We start from the raw sequence: 11,229 nt of genomic DNA, 5'->3' as shown, positions 1-11,229 counted from the left end.
AAAAAAAAAAAAAAAAAAAAAAAAAAAAAAAAAAAAAAAAAAAAAAAAAAAAAAAAAAAAAAAAAAAAAAAAAAAAAAAAAAAAAACAATAAAAAAAAAGAAAAAAAAAAAAAAAAAAAAAAAAAAAAAAAAAAAAAAAAAAAAAAAAAAAAAAAAAAAAAAACAAAAAAAAAAAAAAAAAAAAAAAAAAAAAAAAAAAAAAAAAAAAGAAAAAAAAAAAAAAAAAAAAAAAAAAAAAAAAAAAAAAAAAAAAAGAAAAAAAAAAAAAAAAAAAAAAAAAAAAAAAAAAAAAAAAAAAAAAATAAAAAAAAAAAAAAAAAAAAAAAAAAAAAAAAAAAAAAAAAAAAAAAAAAAAAAAAAAAAAAAAAAAAAAAAAAAATAAAAAAAAAAAAAAAAAAAAAAAAAAAAAAAAAAAAAAAAAAAAAAAAAAAAAAAAAAAAAAAAAAAAAAAAAAAAAAAAAAAAAAAAAAAAAAAAAAAAAAAAAAAAAAAAAAAAAAAAAAAAAAAAAAAAAAAAAAAAAAAAAAAAAAAAAAAAAAAAAAAGAAGAAAAAAAAAAAAAAAAAAAAAAAAAAAAAAATAAAAAAAAAAAAAAAAAAAAAAAAAAAAAAAAAAAAAAAAAAAAAAAAAAAAAAGAAAAAAAAAAAAAAAAAAAAAAAAAAAAAAAAAAAAAAAAAAAAAAAAAAAAAAAAAAAAAAAAAAAAAAAAAAAAAAAAAAAAAAAAAAAAAAACAAAAAAAAAAAAAAAAAAAAAAAAAAAAAATTTGAAAAAAAAAATAAAAAAAAAAAAATGGCAAAAATTGCCCCAAAAAATACAAAATTACAGATTTCATCAGAAATTCAATAATATATACTAAGCTTATCTGTAGAAACCTGTAACCAATTTCAAAGCTATCAGACCAGTACTTTATGAGAAACACATTTTTTGACCAAAAATGGCAAAAATTGCCCCAAAATTACAAAATTGCAGATTTCATCATTATTTCCATAAATATCATTTAGTTCATCTGTAGAAACCTCTATACCAAATTTCAAAGCTATCAGATGAGTAGTTTTGGAAATACACATTTTTTGACCAAAAATGGCAAAAATTGCCCCAAAAATACAAAATTACAGATTTCATCAGAAATTCAATATATATTACTTAGTTCATCTATAGAAACCTGTATATACCAAATTTCAAAACTATCAGACCAGTACTTTTTGAGAAATACATTTTTTGACCAAAACGGCAAAAATTGCCTTAAAAATGCAAATTTGCATATTTCTGTACAATTTGAACAAATCTGAAATAGGTCATCCCTAGGGACATATGTACCAAATATAAAAGCTATCTGACCAGTAGTATTGAAGAAGAAGATTTTTAAAGATTTTTTCACCAAAAATGACAAAAATTGTCTTTAAAATACAAATATGCAAATTTCACTACCATTTGAAGAAATCTGATTTAAGTCACCCTAAGCAAACTGCATATCAAATTTCAAAGCAATCGGACGAGCGGTTTCAGAGAAGAAGATTTTTTTACCAAAAACACTAAAAAATGCCCCAAAAATACAAATATGCAAATTTCACCATGATTTGAACAAACTGAAATGAGGTCACCCCAAGTGAACTGCATATAAAATTTCAAAGCAATTGGACTCGTGGTTTCAGAGGAGAAGGCAATTGTTGACGGATGACGCCGGACGCCGGACGACGACGGATAATCAACCTATTTGATAAGCTCCGCGTCGCTGACAGAGGAGCTAAAAAGCAAAATTTATTTGTTTACAGGGGGAGGGGGTTTGACCTCCATTCAATTAGTGAACTTCACTTTTGCTCTTTTATTTTTTTGTTACAAGTTCTCTTTACATTGTGTGTAAAAATTAACAAAAACTGCACACTCGTATGAGCAAATTTTGTTGTAACTTAGTATTTCCAACCCGTTCGCGATACACTTATGTCGGTTAGTACTCAAATTTGATCGATTACTTGACGATGTAATGTGGTCAGGGGAAAGATATTCTTCAGTAGCTAAATAGCAAAATGCTACATTGTACTCTCATTTGAACTTTCATTTAGGGGGAGGGGGTTTTGATATAAACCAAGGAATTTCGTTTCTTGAACTTATGCAACAATCTGAGACTGTCCCTAAGAAGTACAAAGTATACATGCTACAACAGAAATCACTGCATCTAGCCAGAAACATTTTAAAGTTAACTTGAAATTCCCACTATCGGTTGCTTTACGACCAGGATGAGACTCATACTAAGCCAGCCATAAAAAGACACTCCCTTATATCTTGGTCCACATTTAATTTGTATAAACTCACTCAAAGTTTTAAGAAAATTCACCTTATTGATCTGATGCTGCTTTGAGCTGTGTTTACAGTTTGGCTTGCACACTCATTTTGTCATGAAGATTATTATGTGAGTTGATGATTCATTCTCAGAATTTTCAAAATTCATGGAACAGAAAACTAATCGAAAGGCTACCTTTGTCTGTAATTCGATCATTACTTTTATGCACATGTCAGATTTCATAAGTAATCACAATCCATATTACAGACTATCACTTCTGGAATTAAAAGATTTCATGTTTTGAGCTAAAACTAGGAAGTCACAAATACATGTAGTCAAAATTCAAATATGATCCATACCAATTGGAATTGTTTTGCCGTGAATCTTATCAGTCCAACCAGCGTAATACCTGTAAAGAAAACAAACAATTATTGAAAGAAGAAAATGTGTGTCCCAATCTTGTCTTTTTGCTCTCAATAATGTACTCACCAGTAAGCATACAATACAAACCATACACTCAACACAAACCATATAAGTCTGTTGTTACATCAGTTACATAGGTTTTCGACAGGTTTTCGTACAGTCGCAATATCAAAGCACCTTTCACAAAATCAAATAGATTTATCATCTTGTACATGAAAATCAATTGCATGAATATGGGAACATTTATTCTTAAAATACTAAAGATTACATTCAGCTATTGATAACTATTCTGAACTTGGGCTCGTTTTGAACTTGAATGTCTCGTATCTTTGGTGATGTCATGAGCACAAACAAGATTTACACAAAATTCAACTTTGTGAAAAAAGGTATTGATTTCATTCTCTTTTGTATCTTCAAACTATGGCACATTTCATCTTACCTCAGACATTTAATTGACAGGCTTAGATCAGCAGCATGGGCAACATGAAATGGTTTACCATTATCGAGTGTTTCCAGACTCTGAAAAAAAAACAATAAAACAATATTGTTTTCCTCTGTCATAATCTGAAGTGTTTATATTCTGATAAAAAGTACTGCATGAAATTTATTGCAATAAACGAATTTCTGCTAAATATTTACGCTACAATAACCACACAGTTTGAGCATACAAAACTTACTAGATATCACAGTATACTAATCTTTCGATCTATAAAAAAGAGCAAGTGTATAAAGCATAAATGACATATGACAGAGATGCCTTAAGCCACTTCTGAACCAAACTGTGGAACATTACTGGTGTAATTGTCTTTGAAATTTGAGCGTTGAAAGTAAAAATTTCATGTAAATACTAGCGAGTAAAATCATAGTGCTGATATTTTCACAAACTTGTTTCATCCTGGAAACTCAATTGTTATATTAGACTTTGACCTGAACCAAAGAAATTGAACATTACAAGCAATCCAATGGCCGACAGAGCTCAGTTGTCTTACAAGTCATCGTTGATGACACAGTCCCCGCTTGTCCATTTTGTTATAATCTTTGGTGTCTAGGTAGCTGTGGTCTAGGTAGCTGTGGAATGACATTGATGCAACGGGTACATCAGGCCTGTGACTTGCATAATAAAGTAATCTGAGGAACGTTCAATAAATGACTCATCTCTGCCGGTAATGACCACTCAAGGAACTTTTGATTACATCACACACAACGATGCCCTTACTGCCTCCAGTGTCATGATGGCACATATTATACACAAGGTTTGGTGGAATTTTTGAAATGGTATGGGATCGGGTATGTTGTTGTAATCAGCCATTTCGGATCATGTAATGAAACAAATTAATGTGCACAAGAATGCAGCCATAGTATTTTATCTTCGTATCACGTTTGAACAAAATCAGTCCATCAAGGGACAGTGACCTATGTGTATGTTTCAAAGACATAAAAAAATCACACCAAAATTTTAATCAAATGGCTGTCTATTGGCCATATGGATCATAGCACAAAATTAGTAGACATGCATATGTATGCCATAGTACTTTATCTTTGTACCAAGTCTCAACAACATTGGTTAAAGAATATTTGCATATGATTAAGCCTCAAAGACATGAAAAAATCCAAAAATGACCATCTGACAGCAATATTGGAAAAAAATGACAATCTGGCAGCCATATTGGAACATGTCACGAAGTAAATTGACATGTACATGTATGCCATAGTGCTTGATCTTTGTGCCAAGTTTGGACAAAATGGGTGTAATGACCTTTGAATTACGATTCAAAGACATGCAAAATTCCAACAAAATGGCAGTTCTGCAGCCATATTGGATCCTATCGCAAGGTTAATTGATACATGCATATGTATGCCATTGTGCTTTGCCTTTGTGCCAAGTTTGAACCAAATCGGTTCAAGGATGTTTGAGTTATGGTTCAAAGACATGAAAAAATCGCAAAAAAATGGCCGCCTGTCGGCCATATTGGATCATATCATGAAGTAAATTGGTGTTCATATGAAGGACATGATGTTTTGCTTTTGTGCCAAATTTGAACAGAATCGGTTCAAGGATGTCTGAGTTATGGTTCAAAGACACGAAAAATCGCAAACAAAATGGCCGCCTCGTGGCCATATTGGATTGTATCACAAAATAATTTGACATGCATATTTAGGCCATAGTGTTATACCTTTGTGGCAAGTTTGAACAGAATCTGTTCAAGGATGTCTGAGTTATGGTCCAAAGACATGAAAAATCGCAACAAAATGGCCGCCACACGCCCATGTTGAAACATATCGCGAAATAATTTGACATGGATATGAAAGCCATAGTGTTATGCCTTTGTGCTAAGTTTGAGCAGAATGTGCTCAAGGATGTCTGAGTTATGGTCCAAAGACATGAAAAATCGCAATAAAATGGCCATCTCGTGCCCATATTGGATCGTATCACAAAATAAATCGACGTGCATCTGTAGGTCATAGTGCTATGCCTTTGTGCCAAGTTTGAACAAAATTGGTTTAGCAGTGTCTGAGAAACTGTTGATGACGGACGGACGGAAGGACGGACACACGGACGGGACCCAATCTATAAGTCCCCGCCGGACTTCGTCCGCGGGGACTAATAAAAATATAACTATTTGTGACACATGTGCTGATGAAGGTAGACAATTCGTTGACATCTCATTTCAGGATGGCCTGACAAAAAATGGCAAAAAGAGCTGCAAAAATACACAATCTCATATTAAGATTATCCCTAAGAACATGTCAACAAAATATCACAGCTATCAGATGAGTATTTTTTTAAGAAACAATTTTTTTGACCAAAAATGGCAAAAATTGTCCCTAAAATACAAAATTGCAGATTTCAACATAATTTCAATATATCACAATAAGATTAATCCCTCGGAACTTGCATACGAGTAGTTTTTGAGAAACAAATTTTTTGACCAAAATGGCAAAAATTGCTCCAAAAGTACAAAACTTTAGATTTCATTACAATTTGAATGTATCATATTTTCATCATCCCTATGAACCTGTATCAAAGCTACCATACAGGTGGTTTGGGTGAAAAACATTTGACCAAAAATGACAAACATAATAGTAGTATTGGTACCAACAATGATGAATGTTATTTCTATCTGTTCAGTGCAGCAAAATTCTACATTGATATTATGACAATGATTTCTACACAGTACAACCAGAAAAAACATAGGGCCAAAGTCCCTGAAGCTACTATAGACATGGATACAAAATTAAGTATTTCCTAACTGTATGAAATTATCTCACTAAGGTCATCCTGAGGACCTGTAAACCAATATTAAAGCTGTCTGACCAGCGGTTTTGAAAAAATAAGCGACCCAACAGTTGACAGAGGTCTGCTGTGTTATGTAGAATAACTTTTAGTGACACATGTATTGATGAAGAAGGTGGATATCTTTGATAGCTCATTTCAGGATGGCCTGACCAAAAATGGCAAAATTAGCTGCAAAAATACAAAATTGATGATTTCATCATAATTTCAACATTAAGATAATGCCTCGGAACCTGTCTACCAAATATCAAAGCTATCAGATGAGTAACTTTTGAGAAACAAATATTTTGACCAAAAATGGCAAAAATTGACCCAAAAATACAAAAATTGAAGATTTCATTAAATTTCAATATATCACATTAAGACAACCCCTAGGAACCTGTATACCAAATATCAAAGGCATCAGACAAGTAATTTTTGAGTAACACATTTTTTGACCAAAAATGGCAAAAATTGCACCAAAAATACAAAATTGCAGATTTTGTCATATATTCAATATATCATATTTAGTTCATCTGTAGGAATCTGTATACCAAATATCAAAGCTGTCAGACGAGCGATTTGATGAAATAAAGTTTTGACCAAAAATGACCAAAAAATTCCTTAAAAATACAGATTTGCATATTTCATCAAAATTTGAACAAATCTAAGTTGGCTTATCCCTAGGGACCTGTATACCAAATAACAAAGCTGTCTGACCAGCGGTTATGAAGAAGAAGATTTTTTACCAAAAACGCCTTTTTTGGAGCTAATTTGCATATTTCAAACAATTTCATTATCAAAAAATACCGTCAAGGACAGTGTGCTCACATTCGGTTTGAATTGGTCCATTCGAGAAATCTTTAAACCAGGAAAAACAAGAATGACAAAAGCAAATAAGGTCTCCAACTTAGGTACTGGAGGTCATTTTTAGGAACATGCATATCAACTTCTATAGCAATGGGATAAGCAGATCCTAAATACATAACCAAATGTCAACAACAAAAAATAGACAGAGAAGGCTTGATAAAAAGAAAAGGTGGGAGTGGGTAAAAAAATGTACAAGGGATCTGGTAAAAAGTAATGCTACCTCATCAATCTTCTAGACCCTACCCCCTCCTGAATATCAAATGTTCCATCCCTTGGTATTACATAACGCCAGATGACAGGAAATGTATTTACAACCTTGGGAAATTTTTAATTAATGCTATGAGTGTTATCATGCTAGTGTAAACAGCACTTAAGTTAGTTACAGATAGTGAAATGCCTTCCGCTGTGGGCGGTGATTACAACATCTGGAATTATCCTGGATCCAAATTTCTCATCAGTTCTTGTATGTCTTACATAGAAAAGTTGCAAAAATTGGTCTGCGATGAAAAAATACACCTCAGCTTTGTTTTCTGGATCAAATTTTCCTACAAATTGATACCAAATATGACAAAATTTTGTTCACAGCCTTCGAAACTGTCTCACAACATATCCTGGGCTGGTGTAGGTAATTTAAGGTCAGAAACTGAGAAAATTACCTAAAATATACAAATTTGGGGGTTTCCAAACGCTTTGAACAGAAAATTTATCTAATAACATCCCTCGGGACTTTTATACCAAATTACAAAGCTATCAAACAAGTAATTTTGAGAACAAGTTTTCTTGACCAAAAATGACAATATTGTCTTAAAAATACAAATTTGTATATTTCAGGACAATTTCCACATATCTATCTATTGTCATCTCTGTACGTCTGTGTACCAAATATAAAAGCTGTCTGTCCAGGGGTTTTAAAAAGAAAATACCGTTTAAGATTTTTTGACCAAAAATGACAAAATTGCTCCAAAATAGTAATTTTCCCAATTTTGTCATAATTTCAACAAATTAGAAAAGTAACACCCTCACAAAGATCTAACCCAAATTTGAGAGCGATTGGGCTGGCGGTTTCAGAGAAGAATAATTTTTACTGAAAATGAGAAAAATTACCAAAAAATTCAGCAAAAATACAAAATTAAAGAGATCTTCACAATATTCATAAAACTGTATTAGGTTCACCTAAGGTACTTGCACACAAATTTTCAAATCAATCAAAACAGCGGTTCTTGAGATATTAATTCTTGACCATTTTCACATTTTGTAAGCTCATTTGCATAATTTTGGCAATGCAGACTTCATTTAAACAAAATCCCATCTATAGCCCAGGATGCATTCACACACCAAATACCAAGCTGAAATGTGCAGCGGTTCGCATGTTTTTGATGTTGACGGACATACTGTACGTACGCACATACATACATACCGGTACATACATACATGTACATACACACACATATACATATATACAGACGCCACCGACTTCAGCTTATACGATAACCTCACATTGGTATACCAAATGTGAGCTAAAAATGACCTATATCCAAACTATCAAGCTGTCTGACCAGTACTTTTGAAGAAGATTTTTAAAGATTTTTTGACCGAAAATGATAAAAATTGCCTTAATATACAAAAATTGCATATTTCATCAAATCTGATTCAGGTCGTCCCTGGTACCTGTACTGCAAATATAACCCTTTTCCTGCCAAGTCGGTGAAAATCCGCTTGAAATTCGGTGTAGCTAGAAGCTGAGCAGCCACGGCCGTTATCCTCCTAAGGCGGTGGAAATCGGGCTCCTTTTTGGTACCCCCTTTCCTGCCTAGTCGACGGAACTACGTGTAGCAAACCCTTGCTCACGCTAGGGGTCGTTCGAGGACAGGTTTTGGGCGAGGAACGGCGTTTGCTCTCGAAATGGGTTCACAGGGAGTCCAAGGACAGGGAAAGGTGCAGAAACCTGTCCGCCAGTCCCCCACACCCGAGGGGGGCTGGTTTTTTTTTACCGCTTTTTAGCGGACTTGGCAGGATAGCATGGTGACGTTTTCTGGCGGAGTTGGACGTACTTGGCTGCCTGGCACTATACAGATTGCTGCCGAACTTGACCAACTCGGCAATGCTAATCTAGAAGGCTACCTCTTGCAAACGACTTGGCAGATATGCCGATGGTGCGAGACGAAAGTCACTTATTCAGTTGTGCGTGACTGAAAATGAGAACGTATTTTTGACGGGACGGCTCGACTTGTTCCTCCCATGGAACGGATATGAACGACTCGGAAATACCATTACAAACTGGTGTCCGACGTACTAAGCTGGGCTTCAGCTCTGCAAGTTCAAGCCAGGCAACGTCCTTCACTGCCTTGGCCGTGCCATTCAATGGACGTAGCTTTGGATTTTTTATTTATTCCACCGTCCGAAGTACTGGCTCTGGTTTGCAGGCAAACGTATCCTCTTGCCGATGCATTGGTAACTACGTACGCTGTTTGCGTACAGAGAATTCAAAAGGGCACATGAGGTCAATATGCTACATGTACGGGGATACCGTCTGCATTTAGCAGGGACTGCTTTTGTTATGCAAACCAGCTAGCAGTACAATATGGCTGCCAGCATGTGGACACGTCGATGGCTAGAACAATGGAAGCATATTGCGTTGCACCCGTGCATCGCAAAAGTGAACTGAAGACTTGGGGGTAGTGACTGGTTATCACTGGTTAGCTGCAGCCCAAGCCATGTCGGTACAAACCCGTACCTGACTGAGGACCACTCGATTAAGTCAGTAATGAACGGTAAACACTCGTAAGCCAACTCCCAACTGAGCTGGCAAAACTACGTAAGCTGTGCTTCAATGGCTCAGCCATGTCGTTAATACAACGGCAAAAACGTAGTTTTTGTGCTACACTGCCAAGTCGTTGGAGGTACGTATTCAATTGACCCTACCCTGGGGAAACAGGACAGGTTTGACGGTGCTGCTGCACCCTAGCACGACCCTCAGGGTCTCTGACTAACAGACGAGTGAGGTGATGTTTGTGCCTAGCGGACGTACGTAATACTGAAGGAGTTTATTTCCGAAAAAATAAACATGAAACGGCAATAAATTGACGCACTCCCAGGGGCAAACAAAGCCGGTGACCTCAATTTTTTTCTGCAGCAACCCTTGAGCTCCTTCCCCTGTCTACGGGCATGTAGAAATTATCGAAGTCTAACACGTATAAGTACGGCTAAAACTACCCTGAAAATGGGCGATTTCTGCAAAAATGCCTGGCAGGATAACATGCAGGAGAGCCAATCTTTTGCAGGCACATATTATGGGGCGGTTTTCTACTGACTTGGGAGAATAACGGACAAGGGCGCTCGGCAGGAAAAGGGATAAAGAAATCGCACTAGCTGTTTTGAAGAAGAAGCTTTGAATGTAAAAAGTTGACAGATGCCGAAGGCTGCATGGTTGCAGAAGTCTGGATGATGGATGACAGACACTGGACGCTGCTACACATCCACCTATCATACATGTGTAAGCTCCGGAGCTCAGCTCAAAAAAGCTAGGACTTCAAATGTCATTGTATTTATACATCATCAAGGTGTGACATTATTTGTGATATACATGTGCCCATGGTAACAACTCCTGCATCAAAAGTTACCAGTGTAAGTAAGTATGTCTTACATTTATTTTCACTTGAATTTGCATCAACTAACATCACAGTATGCATGAATGTGGATATATGTATTTATTACAAGTAATGTTCAGTCCGTTTTTAGAGCAATTTCCGATCACACATTTATTATGTTGATATACATTGCTCTTGGCGTCAAATAATAAATTTTGTTATTCTTCCTAATTAATAATTCCATGGGCATTTGTCTCCAACGAAGGCTTCTTACATTTAAATTATTTCATTCATATCATTTGTTGCCAAAGAAAATTTCTGCAGGCAAGCTTGCTCACAGATCTCTGCACACTAATTCACAACTTCATGGCTCAACAGTTGGTGTGTATATCAAACACTACAGCAAGATAAATCTATGTCTCTTTCCATAAGATCTGCTAGCTTATTGATTAAGACTCCGCGATCCGAAGCATCCATAGTTCTCCAGGCTGATCCTAACTGGAATGCCTCTTGAGCCGCAACAACTGCCTTGTCCACATCAGCCTGTTAAAAATAAGCAAGTATAAATACAAATTCACATCTCAACCCCTTGGTCTACCTGTTCACCAAATACTAAGATGGTAGGTGCGGCGGTTTGGGAGTTTTTGAGTTGGGCGGACATACATCCGCACATACTAACATACAGACACCACCGACTCACCATATAAGCTCTTTTTGGTATTTATACATATGCCAAATATGAGCTAAAAAGCAAAACAACTCACAATATAATTTGTATTTTGCCTTTGGCAAAGGTTAC

At 34.7% G+C, this 11,229-nt stretch overlaps 1 long non-coding RNA gene across 1 annotated transcript; it reads right to left on the bottom strand.

The window, feature by feature from the left end:
- Positions 1-2,599: 2,599 nt before the first annotated feature.
- LOC139143567 (uncharacterized) lies at positions 2,600-10,841 on the bottom strand. Its single transcript, XR_011554633.1, has 3 exons — positions 10,832-10,841; positions 3,139-3,218; positions 2,600-2,685 (listed from the first exon to the last, which is right to left on the bottom strand). It is a non-coding gene; the product is annotated as an uncharacterized lncRNA (long non-coding RNA).
- Positions 10,842-11,229: the final 388 nt, after the last annotated feature.

The sequence above is a fragment of the Ptychodera flava genome, chromosome 11 (genome assembly GCF_041260155.1).
Source record: "Ptychodera flava strain L36383 chromosome 11, AS_Pfla_20210202, whole genome shotgun sequence".
NCBI classification, from domain to species: Eukaryota; Metazoa; Hemichordata; class Enteropneusta; family Ptychoderidae; genus Ptychodera; species Ptychodera flava.
Note: the sequence above shows the minus strand (reverse complement) of the source record. Positions and strands in the feature narration are given on the sequence as shown.